This window comes from Giraffa tippelskirchi, chromosome 1 (genome assembly GCF_054371585.1).
Source record: "Giraffa tippelskirchi isolate mGirTip1 chromosome 1, T2T-mGirTip1v1.2.pri, whole genome shotgun sequence".
Lineage (NCBI taxonomy): Eukaryota > Metazoa > Chordata > Mammalia > Artiodactyla > Giraffidae > Giraffa > Giraffa tippelskirchi.
This window is the reverse complement of record NC_137275.1, coordinates 184469967-184496058: the sequence shown is the minus strand read 5'-3', so window position 1 is coordinate 184496058 and position 26092 is coordinate 184469967. Positions and strand designations below refer to the sequence as shown.

The following is a 26092-nucleotide window of genomic DNA, read 5'->3' as shown; positions in this document are numbered from 1 at the left end:
GTAAGCCCTGGTGCTCACATTGGCTTGAGCCAAATATGTGTGCAGAGGAGGAGGAGCGGAGACGGAGGTACTCAGAGACCTTGGGGTTTTCTGCTGCCTCAGGAAAACGCCACAAAGCCATCTTGTGCACATGTGTGGGACAGAGTTTAGGAGAGGAAGATTTCTCCCCAGGGTGAATGACGAGAGAAGCTGTTTAGACTGCATCCCTTTCTTCCTCCTGCCTCTGGCTTCAAAGGCAATGTCTTTCTGATCTGGATGTTTTCTGGATTAGGTAGCATGTATGGTCAGGAAAGGGGGAAGAAAGAAAAACAAATAAAATGAAACTTCTGTCTCTGCACTCTGTCTGTGGGAGATGCACAGCTGCAAGATGGCCAAGGTCTGGCAGAGACTCCCATAGGAGGATGCAAAAGGCTGAGGGGATTGAATTCTGAGGGACATTTATTCTCCCTCAGTGGCACTTAGGGCTTCCCAGGTGGCTCAGAGGTAAAGAAACTGCCTGCCAATGCAGGAGACGCAGTTTCGATCCCTGGGTCAGGAAGATCCGCTGGAGAAGGGCATGGCAACCCACTTCAGTATTCTTGCCTGGAGAATTCATGGATAGAGAAGCCTGGTGGGCTACAATCCATGCAGTTGCAAAGAGTCGGACATGACTGAAGTGCCTGAACATACACGCACGCAAATAACACTTAAGATGGGAGCAGGTAGCCTGGGGGGACCCAGGGGAAATGGCTCCTTTTGGGGACAGAGTCAGTTCCAGGAGCCTATACCTGAGTCCTCTCTAGTGAAACAAGCAAACTGGTGTTTTCATGCTCCTTCCAAGAGAGCTCGATATTGCCTTCTTTCTCCTCCTCCTCCGTGGTTGTGTGTGTGTGTTTGTGTGTAAATATTCATTTTTTTAGCTCCATTGGGTCTTAGTTTTGTCATGAGGATTTTTCTGTGTCCTGTGGATCTTTCCATGTAGTGCCCGGGCTCTTTAGTTGTGGCGCAGGCTTAGTCGCTCTGAGGCATGTAGGATCTTAGTTCCCCGACCAGGGATCAAACCCTGGTCCCCTGCATTGAAAGGCAGATTCTTAACCACTGGACCACCAGAAAAGTCCCTGTGTGTGCGTTTAGTGAAGGAAACTTTCCCATGGTAATGGCATAACCCAGAAAATTGAGGTGACTTCCTCTACCTGATCTGACATTAGGTCTTATCTTCAGAGTCCATCAATTTCTCCATTCTAGCATGTTGGGATCTGTTGAGGACAGAGCACCTGGCTTTTAGGAACTTTTGGGAGAGGGGATGCTAACTCAGCTGAGGGGCCAGCAAGTGCTAAGACTTGGAGAACGTGAAGAGACCTCAGTGAGCTGCCCAGAACAAAGGAAGCTATGGGACTTGCCTCCAGGCTGTCCTGTCTCCTCCTTTAAATTAAGGGATGGTGGGAACCTCCCTTGAGCCTTGTAGACATAGTTCAAAGGACTGCCCTCTGCACCATCCCGGGCCAGCAGCTATTAAACTCCCACTTGACCTTGCTTCTTGGATTCAGAAGCTGAGATGTAGAGCTTATGAAAGCCACATGAGGCAACCCAGAATTAGGTCTTGTCTCATTGGCATGATGTGGTTTTAGGGAAATCTGCCAAGAGTCAGATATAGTGGTGTATGTTAAGATTCTCCACCCAGCAAGGCCACAGGGAGATGTGTCCTAAGACAGAAAGTTAAGATGAAGAGATGACAACACTAGCCCAGAACTGTTCTCCCCTCACTCCCTTCCCTGTCATCCTTTCTACCAGCAACAAGGACCATGCTCTATTGCCTGGCCCAGGAATGGCTGAATGACAGGGACAGGGAGGCCATGGGGGTTTCTGGGAGCAGCGGCACTGTCTCCCTGCCTTGCGCAGGCCTGTCCAGGCTGCTCAGTGTTTTTGAGGCCACAGGAGCAAAGGGACCCCGGTGATCAGCCGCTTCTGAGGACCAGAAAGGCCTTTTAGGATCTTAGTCTCAATCTCAATCAGACAAATGTGTTACCACCATGAGGGAGAGTCTGGTTTCTAAGAGTGGTAACTGTAAAGGTTTCTTTGGCCAGAAAATCTCATCTCAGGGTGTTCAGCATGTACGAGATCCCTTGGGAAACTGAGCATTTCTGCTGGGTGCATACCAGCCTTGGCACTGCTCCGTGTCACTCTCCCTGTCCTAAGCCACTTAAGTGGATGTGGTACCCTGGATTCCTCACCTCTGTCCTCCCCTCTCTCCTTCCTGGACTCAGGTGAAAAGGAAACCCACAAGTGTTCTTGTTAGCAAGGAGATCAAACCAATCAATCCTAAAGGAAATCAACCCTGAATATTTATTGGAAGGACTGATGCTGAAACTGAAGTTCCAATACTTTGGCCACCTGATGCCAAGAGCCAACTCATTGGAAAAGACCCTGATGCTGGGAAAGATTGACGGTAAAAGGAGAAGGGAGAGACAGAGGATGGGATGGTTGGATGACATCACTGACTCAATGGACATGAGTTTGAGCAAGCTCCAGGAGGTGGTGAAGGACAGGGAAGCCTGGTATGCTACAGTTCTTGGGGTCAAAGAGAGTCAGACACAATTCAGTGCTAAATGACAACAAGGAGGTGGTGACGAAAACAACCTGAGCTGAACATGGAGGCAAAAGATAAGGGGTGGCCCAAAGGAACATTAAAGCCAGAGACCCACAGAAATGCCTCCAGGGGAGACAGACAAGTCTCATCTCATCCATACCTGGGCCTGAGCAGGTGTTAGCTGGCTGGGACTCAGGGGGCTTACAGGGGGCACAAGGAGGTGGCTCCAGTTACACCCTAACCTCTGACATTCTGTATCACCCCAACAAGAAGCTGGACATGCTGTACCGTGTTTCCGACTCTCTCCTCCTCTCCTTGAATATGCTGAGTTCTTGCTGCCTGGCAGACTCTAAGACAGTCCCCAGGGATATCAGTGTCCTCAGGGAGTTTACTATCTATTGGTCCTGATTTCTAAGCACTTTAAGAACAATATCGACTAACAATGGATACTGATTACTCACCTTTAAAAAAAAAAATCAAATGGCTCAGAGGTAAAGTATCTGCCTGCAATGCAGAAGACACAGGATATGTGGGTTGGATTGCTCGGTCAGGAACATCCCCTGGAGGAGGAAATGGCAACTCACTCCAGTATTCTTACCTAAAGAATCCCATGGACAAAGGAGCCTGGTGGACTACAGTCTATGGGGTTGCAAAGAGTCAGACATGACTGAGCACAGCACACACAATCTCTAAAGGTCCAAAATGGAAGTGTCCCCAGTTCTTTAGATAATGAAGGAGAAGAAATAGAGCCCAGGGAAAGTTGGAGAAAAATATATCAAGAGTTTGGGCCTAGGGTTAGACCCCAATAGTATCTCAATTTACCAAATCCTGTATGTTGAATAAACAAAAACAAAAACTAGCTGCCATTTACTAAGCTTTTAATTGTATCCTGATTAATTTGCAAATAAAACATCACAAGAGAGAGAAAGAGACATACTACGTTAATTAGGCTTATCTGGTACTTTACATTACCTGGAAAAAGTCTTAGGTTATACTGTGTGAGTGAATGTTATTAATATAAGTATTTTAGAAATTACATGAAATTTAAGAAAATATGATATGTCCTGGTATAATGTTACTGTAATTCTTATTATCCTATAATGTTGTGTGACACAGAAGTAACTAAATTTTCTTGTCAATTGCATTGTAACAAACTCTCATTTGATCTTTAAAAAAAAAAAAAGTCAGTACATACGAAAACCTTATGGAGTAGGTACTACAGTTAGCCCCAGTTTACAAGCAAGGAACAGGAGCTTACAGCAAGGTCCCAAGACTAGGGATGAAAGGGGTTAAAGGGGATTACAGACCAACCCGGAGTACAGGGGTTGGTGAAGGAGTAAACATAGTTAAGGTGAGGTCTAGAGGAGCCTGCAAGCCTGGGTGGGAGCTGGCTTCCCTGACTGGCGGTGAGGTCTGTCCTGAGCCAGGCCCTGCATGCCCGACCCTGACGCCATTGGAGATGAAGAACTAGTGCACTGTCAGCCTCAGCCCCAAGTTCAAAGTCAGGCATGGCCACCTGCTGGTATAAAACCCAAGGCCTCATTTTCTGCCTCTGTCAGAGGGGGATAATAATAGTGCCCTCTCAGGGCACCTTGGGGTGCAGCTTGCCTCCCATCTTGTATGTATAGTGCTTAGTCCAAGAACTGAGGAGACAGCAGTGGGAGCTTGAGAGGAAACCAGTCTCCCTGCTTGACATCCTCAGACTCTGCAGGTCAGCTGAGCGTTCTCCTCTGGCCAGAGGAAATGGAAGGAGAAGGCGGCTGTCCCCTACCTCCAGCCTTTCCTGGCAGCGACCCCCTTCCTAAGCTGTGGGAGGCTGGCGATCAGTCTGTTCAGCGGAGGCTCCTGGCTGTATCCAGGTCCTGATTCTTCAGCGAGGCAGAGACTCAAACATCCCCCAGCTGTGTAGGGGAGGGAGGGAGCTGGAGGGAAGGAATCCCTGCTCTGGTGATCTGCCATCACAGACAGCTTCACTCCCTCTTCTCTCTGGGCAGAAGAGGAAAGCTGACTTGGAGGTGGAGGAGGCAGGACCACGCCCTGGAGGCCCAGAGAGGGGAGCTGAGCAGGTCAGCCCAGCTCCCTCCCCTAACCCTGAGGACCTCACCAGGAGCAGCTGAGTGGAAAAGACCCTACCCTGCCTGGTGGTGGCTCAGGCGCAGGTGGCCTGAGGGAGAGGAAGGCAGCCAGGACAGCATTCTTCCTCCCCCTTCTCCCCTACCACTCCAACTCTGGAGCTCTGCTGAGGTCACCCTGCCTCCCATGTCCTAAAGGTGACATCTCTCTGCCAAGTAGGGAGGCCAAGTCAAGAACCAGGCAAGCTCATGAGCACTTTGGGGAACCAGGAAGGAAAGGAGAGTTCAAGGGAGGGAGAGAAAAAGAGTAGGTGACTGGGTTTATAGATTTAGCTTCTGGCCTTCCTCTCTTTCTCACTGAGTGCCTTAGTTAGCTGGGGCTGCTGTAACAAAATACCATAGTGTAGATGGCTTAAAAAATGAACTTTCATTTCTCACAGTTCTGGGGGCCAGGAAGTCAAAGATCAAGTTGCCTATAGATCTGGTGTCTGGTGAGGGCTCACTTCCTGGTTTGCAGATGGTTACCTTCTTGCCCTGTCCTCGAGTGGTAGAGGGAGAGGAAGCTCTAATATCTTTCTATTCTTTTTTAGGACACTAATCCCATCATGGGGGCCCCACCCTCACGAGCTCATCTAAATCTGATCACCTCCAAAGGCCCACCTCCAAATACCATCGCATGTGAGGTTACAGCTTCAATGCATGAATTTGGGGGACAGAAACATGCAGTCCATAGCACTGAGCATCTGTTGGGCTGCAGCGTTCAGCCTTTGGAGCACCAGACCAGTAGAAATGAGGGTCCCTGCCTCTGAGGGCTCAAAGCCCCAGTGAGGAACACTTGGGAGAGAACAGCACAGCACGTAAAGTTAGGACACGGTGTTTAAGAATGCACACAGGGTGGATTTGAATCCTCATCTGCCTCTCATCCCCATGTGACATCGGACCAGTTCTTTGTTTTCTCTGAGCCTCATTTCCTCATTGGTGAGTTAGAAAGAAAGAACCACCTTGGAGAAGTTATTATGAGAATAATTTTAAGTGAAAATTTTATTGAAGTATAATTTATATACAGAAATGTACACAAACCATGGATGAACAACTAGGTGAACTTCAAAAACTTCATACAAATATAACCCAAGTTAAAAGATAAAACATTAGAAGTATTCTAGAAACTCCTCTGGTCCCCCTACCAGTCACTAACCCTGGCACCATAATTGGTACCTCTTTTTAAAACTTTTTATTGATAAAATCATATAGTATGCATTCATTTCTGAGAGACAGATCCATATAGCAGTAATTCCATCATTCTCATTGCTCCATAACATTCTACTGTAAGAATAGCCCATGGCTCATTTATTCTACTTTGGATAGAATGTAGGTTTCCAGATATTTCCAGTTTGGGACTCTTACAAGGCTGCTAGGACTTTTAGGAAACACATGTGATTGCGTCTACTGGGTGTGCATCTAGAAGTGAGATTTCTGGGTCATTAGGTGTGCATATGTCCAACTTGAATATACCTTGCCAAGTATTTTTCAAGTGTGCTAAACGTATCTGCACTTTTACCAGTGGTACAGGAGATGTCACTTGCTTTACATCATCACTAATGCTTGATGTTGTTGGGTGGACTTTTTCATTTGCCTTTATACTGCATGGGTAAAGAATCCACCTGCAATGCAGAAGACACCAGGAGGTGAGGTTCCGATCCCTGGATTGGGAAGTTCCCCTGGAGGAGGAAATGGCAACCCATTCTAGTATTCTTTCCTGGAGATTTCCATGGACAGAAAAGCCTTGTGGGCTACAGTCCTAAGGGTAACAAAGAGTCGGACACAACTGAGTGACTAAACACACACAATTATGGTTTTAATTTGCATTTTCCTGAACCAGTCATGGTGGGCACCTGTGTATACATTTTGGCCATTTCCATATCTTATTTTATCAAGTGCCTAATTCAAATTTGATGTTAATTTTTAATTTTTATTTTTTTTATTGTTTTTTTTTTTTTTTGGCTGGGCTGGGCCTTCATTGCAGTGTGGGCTCCTGGTTTGCAGTACCAGGCTTCTCTCTAGTTGTGGTGTGCAGGCTCTATAGTGTGTGGGCTCAATAGTTGCAGTGCGTGGGGAGAGTTCTTTTCTGTGTTCTGATAGAAGTTCTTTGTCAGTTAAGTGTATTATAAATATCTTCTTCCACTCTCTGGTTGGCCATTTCACTGTCAATGGAGACCTTTGATGAAGATGGATTCTTCATTTTTCAATAATTTTCCTTTATGGTTACTGATTTTCTGTCCTGGTAAAGAAACGTTTGCCTGTCCAAAGCCAAGAAATTGTTCTTCTGCTTCCTTCTAGATGCTTCAGTGTGTGATGTTTTGTGTTTATATCTACAGTTCACCTGAAATTATTTGTGTGCAGTATGAGATAGGAATCAAGATTCACTTTTTAAATAGATGGAAACAAGCTGATCCAGCAGCAATTTTAAAAATGATCTTTATTTTTCAATTGCTCTGCATTGTCCTCTTTGTCATAAATCAAGCAATCGTACATGTGCAAGAATGTTTCCGCTCTATTCTATTCATTGATTTACCTGCCTTTATGTCAATTACATTGTCTTAATTACTGTTATTTCGTAAATCTTGAAATCTGGCTGCATGCACCCTCCAGCTTTGTTCTTTTTCAGGATTGTCTTGGTTATTTTTGGTCTTTTGCATTCTGATATATAACGGCTGGGTTTAGACTGGGATCGTATCTGTCAGTTTGGAAAGAATTCAGATCTTTGGGATATTTACTCTTCTAATCCATAAACTTGACATATGTCTGCATTCATTCAGATTTTCTTTAATTTATCACAATAATACTTTACAGTTTATGGTGTGGAGGTCATGTATACCTTCTGTTGTTTCCAGGCATGCACTTTTTTTAAAATGTTTAAAATTTTTCTTTGTTTCTTTATTGTTAGTATACAGAAGTCAATTGTTTTTTATATACTGGCCTTGTATCCAGAGACTTTTCTAAATTTATTGCAAGGGTTAAATGAGATAACGGGTAAACCCCCTGCACATTGTTGGAGCTTGCCAACTCCTATCTGTGTGCCAAAGATGAGGTGGGTAAGGAACTTGCTACTAAGGGTACATTTAGTAAGGGGATGAGGCCATCAGGTTGAGAAAGTCAGTGAGCTCTCAAGGGCAGGATTTGCTGGGCCAATTGAAAGAAGGTGAATCCCTATGGAGAGAAACAACACAAGAACCATAAGAAAACTACCTTGCAATTTTATTTATTTATTTATTTATTGGCTATGCTGGGTCTTCGTTACTGCACACAAGCTTTTCTCTAATTGTGGTGAACTGAGGCTATTCTCCAGTGGAGGTGCTCAGGCCTCTCATTGCGACGGCTTCTCTTGTTGCCGAGTATGGGTTTTAAGGCATTTGGGCTTCAGTAGTTGTGGTATGTCGGTTCAGCAGCTGAGGCTCCCAGTCTCTAGAGAACAGGCTCTGTAGCTGTGGTGCATGGGCTTAGTTGCTCTGCAGCATGTGGGATCTTCCTGGATCAGGGATCAAACCTGAGTCCCCTGCATTGTTAGGTGGATTCATTGTCACTGAGACACGAGAAAAGCCCAGAACACCACCTTGAATCGACCTTGAGAGAGGTCCCAGAGACCTGAATAGGATGTAATGTTGGTACTGCACTTTACAGTTTTTATCCACTGAGTAATTGATCCTCACTGCATAGCTATGTTGTTGTTGTTGTTCAGTTGCCAACTTGTGTCCAACTCTTTGTGACCCCACAGACTGTAGCATGCTAGACTTCCCGGTCCTTCACAATCTCCTGGAGTTTGCTCAAACTCATGTCCATTGAGTCAGTGATGCCATCCAACCATTTCATCCTTTGTCACCCCCTTCTCCTCCTGCCTCCAATCTTTTCCAGCATCAGGGTCTTTTCCAATGAGACACCTCTTCAGATCAGGTAGCCAAAGTATTGGAGCTTCAGCTTCAGCACCAGTCCTTCCAATGAATATTCAAGATTGATTTCCTTTAGGATGGACTGGTTTGATCTGCTTGCAGTCCAAGGGACTCTCAAGAGTCTTCTCCAACACCATGGTTCAAAAGCATCAATTCTATGATGCTAAACCTTCTTTATGGTCCAACTCTCACATCCATACGTGACTACTGGAAAAACTATAGATTTGTTTATATGGACCTCTGTTGGCAAAGTGATGTCTCTGCTTTTCACTATGCTGTCTACGTTTGTCAAAGCTTTTCTTCCAAGGAGCAAGTGTCTTTTAATTTCATGGATGTAAGATCTTTCTGTCCTTCTCAGAGATAAGAAAGGGAGTCAGAGAGTTAAGAGTCTTGGCCAAGCTCTGTCCATGAGGAAGTCAGTGGGAAGATAGGCATCAAGCACAAGTCTTGATTTCCCCTCTTAAGGCAGAAGTTTGCTGATACTATCAGATGGTGCTGTGGGTCTTGATGAGATAAGCCCTTGGAGCAGGAAAAGGTTATCAGGAAGATAAGTGATGTGAGTGTTGAAATCTGTGTTTAGAAGACCTTTGTTCAGAGGGGTTAATGGAAAGAGACACAAGTCTTCTTTTTTTTTTTTGGCCATACCATGTAGCATACAGAACATACCCAACCAGGGATTGAACCAACACCCTCTGCAGTGGAAGTGTGGCGTCTTAACTACTATGCCACCAGGGAATTCCTTTTAACAATTATTTTTCTTTTTTTTTTTGGCCTTTCCATGTGGAATGTGGGATCTTAGTTCCCCAACCAGAGATCGAACCTGAGCCCCTTGACTGGAAGCATGAGATCTTAACCACTGGACCACCAGGGAAGTCCCTGAGCAGGCCCTCTTAAATGTCACGCCACGTGCCAGGGAGAGACAATGCAGATGCTCAGGGAGGGCGGAGTGTGTACAGAGAGAGGATGGGTCAGTTACTCACCCAGTCAGGTCCACAACTCCCTCTGCGTGGGACAGATCCACGTGAAGAAAGTACCTTTGGGGCTTCTGAAGCTCAATTTCCCATTTTGAAAAACCTGTGAAATGTCCATTTCTTTTACCCTTTCTCATGTTGTTGCTGTATTTTGTGCTCAGTCATGTCTGACTCTTTGCGGCCCCATGGACTGTAGCCCACCAAGCCTCTCTGTCCATAGGATTCTCCAGGCAAGAATACTGGAGTGGGTTGTCATTTTCTCCTCCAAGGGATCTTCCTGACCCAGGGATCAAACCCACATCTCATGTATCTCCTGCACTGGCAGGCAGATTCTTTACCACTGCACCACCTGGAAAGCCCTTCTCATGATTAAAGCCAAACCAACACAATAAATTCTCCCCACCTTGCCCATTGATCTGCTGGATCCTTTTCTCAGCAGAAGGCTGTGGGCTCCCAGCTCTGAACACACTGACCTCATTAATCTTCCAAGGACAGTCTGCTCTGGTCTCTCGGAGATGGCCAGCTGTGGTCTGTGCTCACTCTTTTAACTTGGTTCTTTCATCCCAGGACTTTCTTTAAATGGCTCTGCTGCAGGCTGTGCTCTCTCAGCATGGGGCTGAACTTGGCAGTGGGTATATACCAACAATCCTGTCTTTCCACTCAAAGCCTCTTTAGTTTCTGATCTCATCAGATTCTCTTAAAGTGTCTGTATCAGAGAGACTATTGACCTCGATGCCCAAGAGCAGAGGATGGAGAGGAGCCTTGGAGAGAATTACTCACTCAGAACCACGCAAGACTGAACTAGTCAACAGCCCAAGGGAGCAAGTTTAAGCCTCTAGGCCATTGTCATTACTTGCTGTTGTTGTCCAGTTGCTAAGTCATGTCTGACTCTTTGCAACCCCATGGACTGAAGCACGCCAGGCTTCCCTGACTTCACCATCTCCCGGAATTTGCTCAAACTCATGTCCATTGAGTCAATGATGCCATCCAACCATCTCATCCTCTGTCGTCCCCTGCTCTTCCTGCCCTCAGTCTTTCCCAGCATCAGGGTCTTTTTCAATGAGTTACTCTTTGCATCAGATGGCCAAAGTATTGGAGCTTCAGCTTCAGTCCTTCTGATGAATATTTACTGCTGCTGCTGCTAAGTCGCTTCAGTAGTGTCCGACTCTGTACGACCCCATAGACGGCAGCCCACCAGGCTCTGCCGTCCTCGGGATTCTCCAGGCGAGAATACTGGAGTGGGTTGCCATTTCCCTCTCCAGTGCATGAAAGGGAAAAGTGAAAGTGAAATCGCTCAGTCGTGTCTGACTCTTAGCAACCCCACGGACTGTAGCCTACCAGGCTCCTCCGTCCATGGGATTTTCCAAGCAAGAGTACTGGAGTGGGGTGCCATTGCCTTCTACTCCACCATTAAACAACAACATCAACAAAAGATCCAAGAAACTCACACAGGAGTTGGGGGGAGGCAGGTGGCAGGAATATGTATAACTTGAGCAACTCTGAGATTCCCTATATTAGGTCAGTGTTGCCTGCCATGGGAACCCAACTGTGAACTTGAAAAATTTCCATGGATTCTGGCCCAGAAGGAAGTGAAGCCTCTAGAGAGTTCTCTCCTTCCTCTGTCTTCCTGCCTCCATGGAAAGGCCTGGAGCTGAGCAGGCAGGACTTGGTAGCTGTACTGGCCAGATGCGCTGAGACCAAAGCAGGCTGGCAGTCTGTCCTCTGGGGTCTGCAGTACAGCCAGGATGCTCCGAGTCCTTCCTTCCTGTGCCCCACCCTATGTAGCATCTCAGCAGTACTTCCACAGTCCTTCCTCCTGTGAACTGCTTCTCTTTGTGAGCTGTGGTCCTTGGTCTAGAATGGACCATGTGTCTCCCCATAACAACCAGGTGAGGAGGAGAAATTGAAGCCGAAACAGGCTGTCTCCTTGGAAAAGTCCCTTAGAGGAAACTGTTGAACCCACATCCATCTCTGGACCTCCGGGTTCACCAACCTTTCCCATCGGATACTTCCAGACACACCTGAGCATGCATGAAAGGTCTCCTCTGAGACCAAGGAAGCTTCTAGGGGAGATCCCTGGGCTCAGACATCCTCTACCAAGCTGAGCCATCCCCACTCCACCCACTTCTGAAGCCCCAAATTCTACTTAAAATGGCAAATGGAACTAAAGTTTATTGAGCACTTATTCTATGCAGATACTTTATTTTACATTCACTGTCGCATCATCTAATCTTCAGAACCAGGAAGATGCCTTAGGGAAGGGAATGACAGCCCACTCCAGTATTCTTGCCTGGAGAATCCCATTGACAGAGAAGCCTGGTGGGCTACAGTCCATAGGGTTGAAAAGAGTTGGGCACGACTGAGCAACTAAGCACAAACTTAAGAACAACCCTAGGCTGTATATATCAGTGCTTTTCTACTGGGATCCATTTTTCTCCCATGGGAAATATTTAGCAATATCTAAGCTTTTTTTTTTTTTTTTGCTCTTCTAGGTCTTTGTTGTGGCACGAAGTCTTCTCTAATTGCAGGTTTAGTTACCCCGAAGCATGTGGGATCTTAGTTCCCCAGCCAGGGGTCAAACCCTACTCCCCTGTATTGGAAGGTGGATTCTCAACCACTGGATCACCAGAAAAGTCCCTAAGACATTTTTCATTGTCATGCCTGGGCAGGGGAGGTGGGGCAGAGAGTGAGTACAACTGCCACCTAGTTAATAGAGGCCAGGGATGTTGCGCCAGGGATGTTGCTAAACTTCCTGCAATACATGGGAATACAGCTTATAATAAAGAATTCTCTAGCCCAAGAAATTCAACTGCAATTTTCAAAAACAAAAAGAAAGACTGGGGGTTCAAAGCAGTTAAGTAGCTTCTCCAAGTCCTTACAGCTAGTAGTCCATGGCCAGGGACAGTACAGTCCACATCAGTGTGATCTGAAAGCCTGTGATCTTTTGACTACAAAATGCCCCTCTTCAAAAGCAGTGACCCACCAGGTCCTATCTCCTGGCAGAACAAATGTCATCATTTCTCACTAGGCAAGCAAACACTGATCTGTGCTGCCAGCCAGGGAGCCTGGGAGCAGCTGCTGTGGTGCAGACTTTTCCCACAGGCTGCTCTAGGGAATCACAGAGCTATCAGCCCCTGCCTCTTCCCTCCAGACATCGGGGCTGTCATCTGAATAGCTATGTGTGCACATGTGTTAACACAAGTTCGTGTTCCCGAAGCTCAGAGAAGCCAAACAACCTGAAACGTTGGAGTCTGGAGAAGAGGAAGGTTTATTGCAAGGACGTTCAAGGAGACAGGCTTCCCTGGTGGCTCAGCATTAAAGAATCTGAGTGCAATGCAGGAGATATGGGTGTGATTCCTGAGTTGGGAAGATCTCCTGGAGAAGGAAATGGCAACTCACTCCAGTAATCTTGCCTGGAGAAACCCATGGACCTCTGGGCTTGGTGGGCTACAGTCCATGGGGTGGCAAAGAGTTGGACACGGCTGAAGCATTGGATGTGCTCGCATGCATGCATGCAAGGAGATGGATGGCTCATGCCCTAAAAAGGCTTGAGCTTCCAGAAGGTTTCAGCAAAGCATTTTTAAAAGCCAGGTGGGAGGGGGAGTCACAGGGTACTTGATCAGCTTGTGCACAGTTCTCTGATTGGCTAATGGAGTGGGTGATGTCATGGGGCTTAGCATTTTCTGTCCTTAGGCTCCAAGAGACCTGGGGCTATGTGCTCATGGTCATCAAGCAGTTCCTCCATTTGAGGGGAGGGGAGCAGGTCACATCTGCAAAACAACTCAGGAAATGCGCATCAAATACTATTATCTAGGTATTTCCCAGAGGAGCTAAAGCCGAGGATAAGGGGGAAAGTCTGTCTGGGGCAGGCCCCATGGGGTCCTACTCAGTTAGTACAAGCGGGAGCCTTCTGAGTGCTGTGTGAGGGCACTGCCATGAAGCCCACAGCCATCAGAAGGACTGCAGGCCCTGGTGGGGAACAGAAAGTGTCTCTTTCATGGGAGGGCAGGCCTAGAGTAGGCCCTGGAAGGCCTGGTGGTGGGATTTCAGTACTCAGGGGAATGTTGCTGTCCTAATTAGGGAGAAACAAGCCTGATTCTGGGTTCAGGTCAGGAGGGGCTGGGCCTATAGTTTGATGGGCAGGTGATAGAGTTAGATCATAATGAAAGCCCTTCCGGTCCACTGATTATTTTCTCTTATATCTCCTATGTAAGAGACTTACTTTTGCTCTGCTTCCCCTAATGACTTTCTCCACAGTCCTAACAACCATCTTGTTAACCATTACCTTAAAAAATGTCGAAAGACTGTTTTTGCTGAGTTGCTGAGACAGAACAGCCATTCTGCCATCACAACCACCCGGTCCCTAAGCAGTGATTGGAGAGAATGCATAAGCCAAGTATGAGCCACAGATCCTAGAAGCAGACTTGGCTGGTTGGAATAGAATTCAGTGTAGGGAGGAAATAGAGGAAAAGCCTGAAAGGCACTTGAGAGCTATTTTCTGGAGCCTTGAATGCCAGGCTGACAGCCCAGAGGGAGGTGAAGATTCTCTGGAACTGTTGCAGGAAGGGGGACTCCTTCCAAGGCCCAAAAGTGGGCTCTTGTCTAACACTCAGAAATGAATTATCCAGGGAGACACACGTGCTGACAAAACAAGAGATTTTATTGGGAGAGGGCGCCCGGGCAGAGAGCAGCAGAATAAATGAACCCAGAACTGCTCTGCCACGTGGCTCACAGTCTCAGGTTTTATAGTGATGGGGTTAGTTTCCAGGTCATCTCTGGTCAATTACTCTGACTCAGGGTCCTTCCTGGTGGCATGTGCACCTCTCAGCCAAGATGGATTCTAGCAAGGAGGATTCTGGGAGGTTGGTAGGATGTATGTATGGACTGGTGTCTCCTCTCTCCTTTTGACTTTTGCTGAATTCTTCCAGTTGGTGGTAGCTTTTAGTTCCGTGTTCCTTACCCGAATCTCCTGTTGTAAGATAACTTGTATGAGAAGTTACTATGGTGCTTGGCCAGGGTGGACAGTTTCAATGTTTCCCCTAACAGAACTAGCTGGTTCTGGGAGAAATGGGAGGGTAAAGCTATCTGTCTAGAGTGATGTAGCTGACAGCATTTGAGATTAGGAGCCCCCTGCCCCTTCCTCCCAGCCTGCTCTGCAGAGGATACCAATCCTCCTGATACTTCTTGAAATCACATGAGCACAGTGGACTCCTCAGCTATTAGAGGGGGAGGCCGTTTCCCCATTCAGGCAGCACTGTCCTTTGCTTCAAGTGTCCCCGCTGCTAATGGGACCAGAGATCTGAACACATGTGCACGTGCCTCCATGCCTGTGGCAGCAGGGAGGAGGAATTATCCCAATGAATGTCAATGAATGGATATGGACAATGAGGTACAGTAAATGAGCGAGCTGGAAGGGGCCTTTCATGAGGCCCAAGTGACAATGGAACTCCCAAGGAAGAGTGCCAGCGGGAACAGTGTCCACAACCAGAAAATTAGAGAGGACTTTTACGCCTGACAAAACAGGACTGGAGAAAGAGCCCAAGTCCTGCCAATTAGTGCTATTACTGGGCAGAAGAAAGCAAGAAAAAGGGCACAGGCTGACTGTGGGATGCTCTAAGAAGATCACAGCCAATTCTTCCAAAGAAAGAACTGAGAAAAGGAGGGAAATCCACCCTCATCTTTTCTCTGATGAAACTCAGGGTGGAGGTGGGGTGCCTAAGGGAACGAGAGCATCTTCACTCTTGCCCTGATAGGAGGGTGGTCCATGCCTCCTCTGGCTTCCCTCAGTAGTAATTGTACATCTTGGGATGGAAGCTGTGTCAGAAGAAGGAAGTTCAGTGCTGATGACAGCAATTTCTGAGGGAAAAAGCTAGGGAATTAGCCATTTTTAAAATATGTATATATTTTAAAGGTGAATAAGTACATGAGGTTTATTTTTGTTTTATTTTATTTTTTTGCAGCATGCAGGATCTTTAGGTGTGGCATGTCAACTCTTAGTTGCTACATGTGGTATCTAGTTCCCTAACCAGGGATCAAACCAGCCCCCTGCACTGGAAAGGCAGAGTCTTAGCTACTGGACCACCTGGGAAGTCCCTAAAACAAAATATTTATTTATTTATTTGGCTGCACCAGGTCTTAGTGGCATGTGGCATCTTTGATCTTTGTTACGGCATGCAGAATCTTTAGTTGCGGCATGTGGGATCTAGTTCCCTGACCAAGGATCAAAGCCGGGGCCCTGCATTGGGAATGCGGAGTCTTAGTGTTCTCTGGACCACCAGAGAAGTCTGGGAAATCTGCCATTTTATACACCAACCCATTAATATTTCTTCTTCCAACCTCTTTGAGCCTCTTTGGCTCCCTCCCTCCTTCCCTGTTGGCTCAGATGGTACAGAATCTACCTACAATGCAGGAGGCCCAGGTTTGATCCCTGGGTCTGGAAGATCCCCTGGAGAAGGGAATGGCAACTCAACTCCAGTATTCTCGCTGTGAGAATTCCATGGACAGAGGAGCCTGGTGGGCTACAGTCTATGGGGTAACAAATAGTCAGACATGACTGAGCAACTGACACTTTCACTTTCACTCCTTTCTTTAGGAGTCATGTAGCTGAGTCTATGGAGACAAAAACACCAGTGTTAGTCTTCAAGAAGCCCAAAGATTAGGGCAGAATGTAAGTAAAGAATAAAAGACTTAAAAAGAAAGGAGGAACCAGTGCAGGGCTTCATCTACCTCCAGGCCCCCTGTTGTGAAATGACACACAAAGTGGCAAGGAAGACACAGGAGCACTTCCCGGAGGAAGTGATATTTGAGTGGGACCTTGAAGAGGGGGTTATCACAGGCTGAAGGCTGGGGTCACAGGGGCATGTGGTGAAAGCGATTCTAGGTTGAGCCAAAAGCCTGAGCCAAGCCCTGGGTGTAGGATGTACTGAGAGGTGTCTGGAGGAAATGGTGAGCAGTCAGTGGAGGGTGAAGGGCGGAACAGAGCTGGAAAGTGGGGGCTGGGAGCAGGTCATGTGGAATCATGAGTGCCCTGGGAGTGCAAGCCTCTGAGGAAGGAAATTAAGACAGTTGTTGCCAAGGGGGAGCAGCTGTAAAGAATCTCAACCTGAAGCAATCAGGTCTGTGTTTTAGAAACGAAACTTAAGCTGCTAGAATGGGGAAGATCCATTTGTACTAGGAGAGTTCTAAGGTAGGAAGTTCATTCATTCATTCATTGAACTTTTTGAAAACATGTTATTTTAAACTTTTTTTAATTTATTGAAGTATATTTGATTTATAAGGTTGTGTCAGTTTCAGGTATACAGTAAAGTGATTCAGTCATGTCATATGTATATATATATTTTTTCAGACTATTTTCCCTTATAGGTCATTACAAAATACTGAGTATAGTTCCCTGTGCTATACAGTAGGTCCTTGTTGGTTATCTGTTTATGTATATATTCATTGAACATTCATTGAGCTCCAACTGTGTGCCAGGCACTGTGCTCAATGATACAGTGGTGACACATTCCAAGGGACTCACAGTCAGTGGGGCTATTTCTACCCTTCTTTGCTAAGGTACCAGAACCCTCCTGGTTGATGTAGGGTCTCTCACACATGATCTCTTACTGCTTCCCTCCAGCCCCAGAATCCCCAAACTCTGTGCTAAACCAGGATTAGCAACAGCCCTGACACATCCTGTTGCTTGGGGCCTTGCATGAGATTCTTGGCTCTTCAGTGGGGAGAAACAGAGAAAAACAGTGCTTTTAGGAGTTTGCCATTCCAAGGCTCCTGGGCTTTTCTAGTGCTCTTCCCTCTGCTCTTTGACCCAATGACTTTCAAGAATGAAAATCCCCAGTTAAAAGCCGTGTTCTTAAACCATTCTTTTCTTGGTTTTGTCCTGTTAAAACACCACTTTGTATACTTACCTTCGCTTCTGATGTCCAATATTGGAAATACCTTTAATAGTTATCCACTCTTCAGGTCATTGTATTTTTTTTTTTTTTTTCTTTTTGGTCACACCACTTGAGGCATGTGGGATCTTGCTTCCCCGACCAAGGATCAAACCCGCATCCCCTGCATTGGAAGCATGAAGTCTTAACCATGGACTGCCAGGGAAGTCCAAGTCATTTTGTGTTTTAAAACAAATAAAACAAGCATCTTCAAGGATTCTATAATTTATTTTATCTTTTAATTTAAAAATTGTTTTAATTTGGGGGGTTTTGAAAATTCATTTTGACTTTATTCTTTATTTTTTACTCTTAAATGTTTTGTGTTTTGGCAGTGGGGGAGAGACTAGTAACTACTCGCTTTACAGATGTCTCTTGCTATTAAAATGTGCCCCCGTCCCTGAAAGCTTTGTTTCTGCAGGCTACATGGTTTCTCCTGCCATGCTAAGATACACTCAACCACACACCTCCTTTCTGCTAAGCCCTGACTTCTTTTAGTTAATAACAGCTCACCCGGCCTGTGACAGCTGCACAAAAGAAATCAGATCTCCATAAGCAGCAGCTCTGATATAATCTCTGCATTCATCTCCACTGCTGTTTCTGCACTGAACCCTCACCTTTCCTCCCTCAGCTCCCTCCTCCTCCCCATCACTGCATTTACATCACAATGAGGCCCCGCCCTCACCCCAGCATCTTTGTCTGGTCCTTCCTTCTGCTGCTGCACACCGGACCAACTGGCACTCTCCGTCTTACTCCCGCCCTCTCCATCTTCTCCTTTCCGTGGTCTTCCCTCTTCTGAGAGGTCCCCTCAGCCTTTTGGACCCTCCCCCGCTCAGATCCTCTTGGACCTCCTCCTCATCGTCCTTTCTTCCTCCCTCAGGCCCTTCCTCCACTGCTGCTTCTCTGTCTCTCTGAGGTCTGTAGGAATGTTGGGCATGAGGGCTAACCCATATGCTTGATTCTCCCCTTTCTTTCTCCCTCAAACTTAACGATTCACCCATCCCGTCCACATACATTCTTCTTTGCCAATCCCCACCCTGACTCAAGACACAGCCCTCCCTATAGACACTTCCCTCCAGGAGCCCAAGATCACAGCCCTGAAAGGTACTGAGGCAGCTATCCTACCTTGGTTTCCTGTCACATCAACCCAGACAGCAGCCACTCAGTGAGAGGCCAGCGGCAGGTCAGGGTGTCACCAGGACTAATTCAGTCTTCTCTTTGTACTAATCCCACCCTCCAGACTAGATGAGACCACCAACTCATCTCAGTTTTACTGGGACTTTCCGGGCTTTAGTGCTGAAGTCTCACTTCCCAGGGAAGTTCCAAGCACAACAGGATGGGTGGTCACTCTGTGAGTCCCAGTCTTCACAAATGGAGTTCAGGGTGCAGATGACTTAGAAAAACCTGATGCCAATAGGGGCATTGAATATAGTGCACACACTTAGGCTTTGCAGGTCAAGACACTCCAATGTACTCACCAGACACTCAAGACATGGTGCCACTGAGACACTAGTGCCACCCAAAGGAGGCTTCTCTGTGGGGAGCTTCCAAGTGGGGATGGTCACAGCTGTGTTCCAGACTGCCCTAGTGTGTTCCAGGAAGCCCCCCAGTGTCAGGCTTAGGATGAAAATATTTATAAACACCGCTGTGAAATGTTTTGTGGTGTTGCAGCTCACAGAATCCATGCACTGAAACAGAATATGGTTTTTATTTTATTTATTTGTCTGCACCATGTCTTTGCTGTGGCATGAAGGCTCCTAGCTGAGGCATGCAGGATCTAGTTCCATGACCAGGGATCGTACCCTGGCCCCCTGCTTTGGGAGCACAGAGTGTTAGCCACTGGACCACCAGGGAAGTCCCTAGAATATGATTTTCAAACATATGCTTCTCCATTCAGAAAATGTTTATAAAGCTCTGGATCAGGCACAATGCTAGGAGTTAAGAATACAGCATTGAGTGAAACATAGTCTTAAAGTCTGTTGAGAAGGAGACATGAATGAAGAGGACTTGCATTGTGGGGTGATTGAAGCTGTGATAGGAATATGGACACATTGAGGACATGAAGGAAGGCCCCAGACTGGAAGTCCTATCTCAGCAAAGTCCTAGGTACTTGGGTATAGGGAGCAGTGTGGGAAAACTTGGAAGAAGGTCATTGGACAATACTGTATGTTTCTAAAACTCAAATCTGTAGAAAATGGATGGAGGTGAGGGAAGGAAGGGCATGGTGCTATAAAATATGAAGATACAAGATAAATAGTTCTGATCACAAAGGTCTTCTCTGCTATGTTAGGAAATTTGGACTTTATTTAAACTTTGGGCAATAGAGAATCCTTGGGAAAGCTTGGAAAAGCACAAAATACAGACCTACCAATATCCCAAGGGAAATATAATGGAAACAGACTAAGACAATGCTGTGGATTTGGAGGAAATGATGGTTTTGAGGAAAATCAATAATAAAAATAGGATTGAGACTTCCCTGGTGGTCCAATGGCTAAGACCCTGAGCTCCCAATTCAGGGGGCCCAGGTTCAATCCCTGGTCAGGGAGCTAGATCCAACATGCCGCAATTAAGAGTTTGCATGTCACAGCTAAAGATCCCACCTGGATGTGCAATGAATTTTTTTAGGCTTTAAAAAAATAAGACATAGTGACTGCTCAGATATAAGGCGAAAGGAGATGAAGGGATCAAGTGTTCCTGTCTTGGTCAGATTTCTCAGAATCAGAATTCTGGCTGGGTTGTACCATTCTTCAAGCCTAGCAACTCAGAAGGAGGGACCTGTTGTGGGGAGGTGGGTAACAGCAGGGAGGAGAGAGTGGCTAGTTCCATTTTAGACACGTTAGTTTCAGATGCATTGGCCCATCCCAGTGAAGGTGAGCAGTTGGATGTTCCAAGTCAGGAACTTGGGAGAGAGGTTTGGGCTGCAGACCTGAATCCAAAAATCATGCTCTGGGTGCAGCTGAAACAATGGAAAAAGACAGGCCAACCAGGAGCAGAGAACAGGGTCCACTGTGGACCCCTGAAGAGCCACCAGCTTTTCAGGATGAAAGAAATAAAAGTGATAGACAGAGGGAGTAGCTGAAGGTGATAGGGGAAAAGTCAAGAGATACAATATCATGTGAGTGACTGAGCACAGCAAGTAAAGAAAAGAGTGTTCCCAAAAGGATGGAGTTGAAAAACAATATGGAGTGACTGGGAGATCAAGTTTGATAACTATTGAAAAGTATCAGTTGGATGAACAACATCCCTGGAGAGAAATTCTAGTGGATTGGAAGGGACAGAAGACAAGCTTTTGTGGACTAAGGCCAAGTGGGAAGGAGCAAGTGGCAAAGGTGAGGATAACCTTCTCTCTCAAGAAGCTTGGCTGGGGACCTCCTTGGTGGTCCAGTGGCTAAGACTCAACACTCCCAGTGCAAGGGCCCTGGATTCAATCCCTGGTCAGGGAACTAGATCCCACATGCTGCAGCTAAAAGATCTCACATGTTGCATCAAAGATGGAAGATGCTGTGTGCTACAAATAAGACCTGGTGCAACCAAAGAAATAAATGTTTTCATAGAAGAAGCAGCAGCAGCTGGCTGTGCACAGGAGGAAAGATGATGATTTGGGGAGGGAAAATGGAGATCAGATGTTGCTTTGGAGTTGGCAGACTTCTGCATGTTTAAGTGCTCTTTGTTAAGAATAACAGAAAGCAAGAATGTGTAGAAATAGAAGAAAAGGACATGATTCTTAGAGGCAGACCTCTGAGATGGTTGGAGTTGATGGAATCATAGCTGGGCTGGAAGGATTAGCCTGATGTAAGTTCACTGTGACAGGCACAGACAGGCAAGAATCATGTCAATTGCATGTTAAGTTTAGGAGTTGAAGAACTTGATGGAGTTTCCTCCCAGTGCTTGTGGAGATGAAGCTGCCTGCAGGGAGTGAGATGCAGAAATGAATACAGGGCTTAGAGTAGAGAAGCTTTAATAGATGTAACTTGAGAAGTTCAAAAGGCAGTAGTCACAGTCCAGGCTTGCTAGGAGATCTTGATTCTTTGGTGCATCCCTGAGAATCTGGGCTCGAAAGGCATTTACTATCTGGTTGACAAAAGTACTGCCCAACAGTACAAAGTCTACTGAGAAGGAGAAACCAGGGAGGACTTGACCTGAGAGAGAGAGAGTGTGTGTGTATCTGATCTTCAGATAGGAAGAAGCCCCATGAGCAAAGGCATGGAGAAGGAAAATTTTGAGGGCCTCAGAGATGCTGATGAGGAGGTCACTCTCAATGTCAGATGCACCCCTGAGCGTCAATGACCCTGTGCCCTGACCAGTTGGGAAGCACCGTAACGGGAGGTAAAGAGAGAAGGGAGATTGTACAGGGCCTTGAAGGCAAGCTATATTTGTCACTTCCTAACACAATTCTAATGTCAGTAAGGGCAGACTTTGTATCTACAGGGTCCTGATTATGACTGCACATAAAGTGCTCACAAATACTTGGGGATGTGGAACAAAGACACAGATGCTCCCAGCAGTTCACCCCTGTCACAGCATCTGCTGACACAAGTACTGGGAGGTGTCGTGCATCCACCGGGTGTATCCATCCTGCCTTCACCTTGCCTGCTCCATGACAAGGCTGTCCAAGGCAGTTGATGAGCTCTGGCCCATGACCAGCTATCCTGGCTTCTAGAAACAGTTCTTCTAGCTGAGACCCCTGGAGTGTGTTAGTCACTCAGTTGTGTCCGACTCTCTGAGTCCCCATGCACTGTCGCCCGCCAGACTTCCCTGTCCATGGGATTCTCCAGGCAAGAATACTGGAGTGGGTTGCCATTCCCTTCTCCAGGGAATCTTCCCAACCCTAGGATCGAACCCAAGTCTCCCTCATTGCAGGCAGATTCTTTGCCATCTGAGCCACCAGGTTTGTTGTGAGGACAGATGAGATCAGGACCCAATTCAAAGGAGCTTGAAGTATCAGGGACCACAGCTCCCTATAGACCACTGTATGCAAAGCACCTGGTAAGTGGTCCATTTAGCTGGGACTCTGCTTCCTAGCTGCTTCCCTTTCCTTGTCCCCTGTGTAGTCAACAAAATTTCAAGTGACTAAGGGAAGGGGACAGGAGGTCAAGAGATGTCAGACTTCCTGCTTGACATCCTTACCCCTGGTCTGGCCCTCATGAGAAGAAATATGGTTGTTTCATAAACACATCCTAGTTTATGTCTGTTGTCCTAGTGCATTTAATACTAGTGATCCCATTAACTTTTTGTTGTTGTTATTGTTTTGTTTATTTATTTTTTAATTTTTAATTGGAGGATAATTGCTTCAGAATGTTGTGTTGGTTTCCACTGTACAACATGAATCAGTAATATGTATAGATATATGCCCTCCCTCTTGAGCCTCCCTCCCAACCACCCTACCATTAACTATGAAAGTGTCCAGATTATATGGCTACCCTCTCTAGAGCCTATGCTCTGTTCAAAGTTTGTGTGTCCCTGGGAAAGCTTATGTTTGCAGGTCAGTGGCTTTAGTTGGACACAGAGAGAACCAAGTCTGGCTGGCATGTTGATGCTGCATACAAGTCTCCTTGGCTGTGGTCACCCTGATCTCTCAGTGACACTGCCCACAGGCCCCAGGGAAGGAGCCCCAAAGCCCCAGTGGGGACTGGGAAGCCCGGATACCCTCTGCTTTCTTCCACCTGGGTACAGTGCAGTGGGTTACAATACACAGGCTACTCAGGGGTACCCTGGAAGGAATCTATTGGCTGGGGAAATGGGGCTCAGAACCCTGTGCCCCAGTTTTGCATTTTGAGAGGACAGCTTAGCCTGAGAAGTCTTCATGACAGTCCTGGGGCAGGGGCAATAATCTTAAACTGGTCTAAACCCCTTCCCCAGCCCAGATCTCAGCATCTGCTAGGACATCCCCAGCAGCAATCAGGTGCCCAGCCCTCCTCCTCCCCAGAGTGCAGGGGGATCTGTATTTGTGTCCTTGAATGTGATGTCCTGGCAGGGTACAGAACTGGCCTTGCTTCCTTCAGACAATTTGAGGAAGGCAGTGGGGAAGGAAGGGTGCTTGTCCATCTTTCCCCTCAAAGCAGCCAAGGTTGGGTGGTGGGAGGGGGGAGGGGGTCTTCCTGGCAGAGGGAGGAGCATGCTAGAAAGCCCTGAGGGGCAAGCTGGACAGCCAGGAGCTCTGTAGCATCTCTGGGGCACGAAGGGCAAAGAGGGTTATAAGCACAGTGGAAGAGACTCCCAAGGCTCAGCATCGCCATGTGGTACTTTGGAGCCTCTCTGCACACCTGTGGCTGTATCAGGTGGTAACCTCTACCAGGTACAATGTCACAGTGGTGGGGGGGACAGTAATGAGGACTTAGGGGGTGGCTATGGGCCAGTCCTGTGGGATCCCTGGGCTTTGAAGAGAGGTTAACTATCACTGTCAGGGCCAGTGTGGGCCAGGGGCTCCAGGAAGGTAGGGGAGTGCTTGATGCTCACCAGAGGCTCCTATTCTGGCTCCTAGTTCACTGCCAGGAATGTGCCCTGGAGGAGGAAGAAGCAGGAGATTGAGAGATCAGGGCAGAGCTGACGCAGAAGTCAAAACTCCCCAGCCAGACACATCAGATGCGCTGAAGAAAGGATTAACTCAGGACCTGTAGAGACTCGTCAGAAATGATCAGGGTTTGGGAAGGATCCCCTGCTATGCACAGAGATCTCAACAGACAGGCCATACCTTTGAGCCCACAAAGAACACTCAGATGCACACAGACAACTCCAAATACCCAGGGCCACATTCCCTAAGGGACCAGGTTAAACTCTTCGAGCTCCTTTAGGTCATTTCCAGCATCCAGAACAAGGGCTTCTTCAATTCCACTTCCTTTCTGAGTTCTGAAACTTACCAGAGGCCCACCCCTACTCCCACCCCATGCATACACTCACACATACTGAATACATTCAGTTCTGTGTATGTTAAGTCGCTTCAGTCACGTCCGACTGTTTGCAACCCCATGGACTGTAACCAACCAGGCTCCTCTGTCCATGGGATTCTCCAGGCAAGAATACTGGAGTGGGTGGCCATGCCTCCTCTAGGGGATTTTCCCAACCCAGGGATCGAAACTGCATCTCTTACGTCTCCGTCTCCTGCATTGGCAAGCGGGTTCTTTACCACTAACGGCACCTGGGGAAGCCTGTGTACTGAATACACTCTGTGGGTATAAAAGCCAGTCAGTGGTGGGGATGAGGGGAGTGGTGAGGAGGGAAGGGGAGCTACTTTAGAACAAACACTCCCCTCCTGTATCAACCCTCCACCCTTCTCTCATATCTACCAACCTTCTGGAAGACTCAGAGCCTTTTGTTGTAAGATCTCCCTCTTTTATTCCTAAGGCAGAGCTCTCCCTAGGGTGTTGTAGGTGGTCAAGAGCTTTCTACTCTGTATGTGCGTGATCAGTTGTGTCTGACTCTTTTGTAGTTCCATGGACTGTAGCCCACCATGCTCCTCTGTCTATGGATTTTCTCAGCAGGAATACTGGAGTGGATTGTCTTTTCCTCCTCCAGGGGATCGTCCCAACCCAGGGATTGAACCCACATCTCCTGTGTCTCCTGCATTGGCAGGGCAGATTCTTTACCACTGAGCCCCCAGGGAAGTCCTTGTCACAGCCCTGCACCAGCCAAACTTACAAGTTCCAGTTTGCCATTGATTTTTCATGGAGAGATACCACTTATTACCTGCCCTCAGCCCCTATTTATGGCTGCTGATGACACATCGAAGGTTGCTGGGATGTAGGGTGGGGAACTTCATCTCATCTTTAGTTTGGATCCTTTGATCTGAGTTTTTTGTTTTTTTGGGGGGGCTGGGTCTTCATTGTGACACCACAGGCTTTCTCTAGTTGCGGGAGGCAGGCTTAGTTGCCCTGCAGCATGTGGGATTCTAGTTCCCCGACGTGGGATTGAACCTGCATCCCTTGCATTGGAAGGTGGCTTCTTAACCACTGGACCACCAGGGAAGTCCCTAATCTGAGTATTTTTAAATCAGTACCTCTCAACACAGAATGATATTTTCACTCCTGCCCTTCCTTCTCTCTTGTTAGAGAAAGCTGTAAGTGGGAAGTAAGCCATCTGGGGAGTTAGGAGGCCAGCATTCTAGCCCCAGCTCTGCACTTGCCTTGCTGTGTTTCCTTGGACAAGTCACCCCACCTCTCTGGCCTCTTATTATGAAGCATTGAAGCAGCACCTTTAGTCTCTAAAAGCTTTTCTGCATTCTGTGATCTGGTACCAACTTGTTTCTTGTCCTACCAATTTCCCTGGGAGCTCCCACTGTCTTAGGATGGACCTCATGCACAGGTGGAGTGATTAGGTAGGTATATCTGTGATGCCCTGGGAGGGGCCTCAAGCTCTTTTTCTGCTCAAATGGCGACTCTAGTGAGGCTCCCTGCATTTCCCTCTCCCTGGCTCCTGGGATGAAATGGAATGTGAGGTCACTCCCCTGCTGATTTCCTCAGAACCCAGGAACCTGGTCTGGAGAGTGGAGGAGGACCACAGTGTGGAGCTGGGCCAGGGGAAGGAAGGGTCATGATTCCGGAGAGGTGGAGCCACAAAGGCATTCCACAGTGTCAGAGATCCTGAGGGAATTCGAGACATCTCCCATTCAACTTAAGAT

General features: G+C 47.1%; 1 protein-coding gene and 1 long non-coding RNA gene across 3 annotated transcripts in view; one reads left to right on the top strand and one right to left on the bottom strand.

Annotated features, from left to right (window-relative positions):
• LZTS1 (leucine zipper tumor suppressor 1) overlaps positions 1–26092 on the top strand; it is a 65091-nt gene that overhangs the window by 12250 nt on the left and 26749 nt on the right. The window lies entirely within an intron of this gene.
• LOC145538604 (uncharacterized) lies at positions 14193–18093 on the bottom strand. 2 transcript variants are annotated; one of them, XR_014077077.1, is made up of 3 exons: positions 17992–18093; positions 17458–17605; positions 14193–14522 (listed from the first exon to the last, which is right to left on the bottom strand). It is a non-coding gene; the product is annotated as an uncharacterized LOC145538604 (long non-coding RNA). The 2 variants fall into 2 exon arrangements; XR_014077078.1 differs by having other exon boundaries at positions 17458–17716; positions 17946–18085.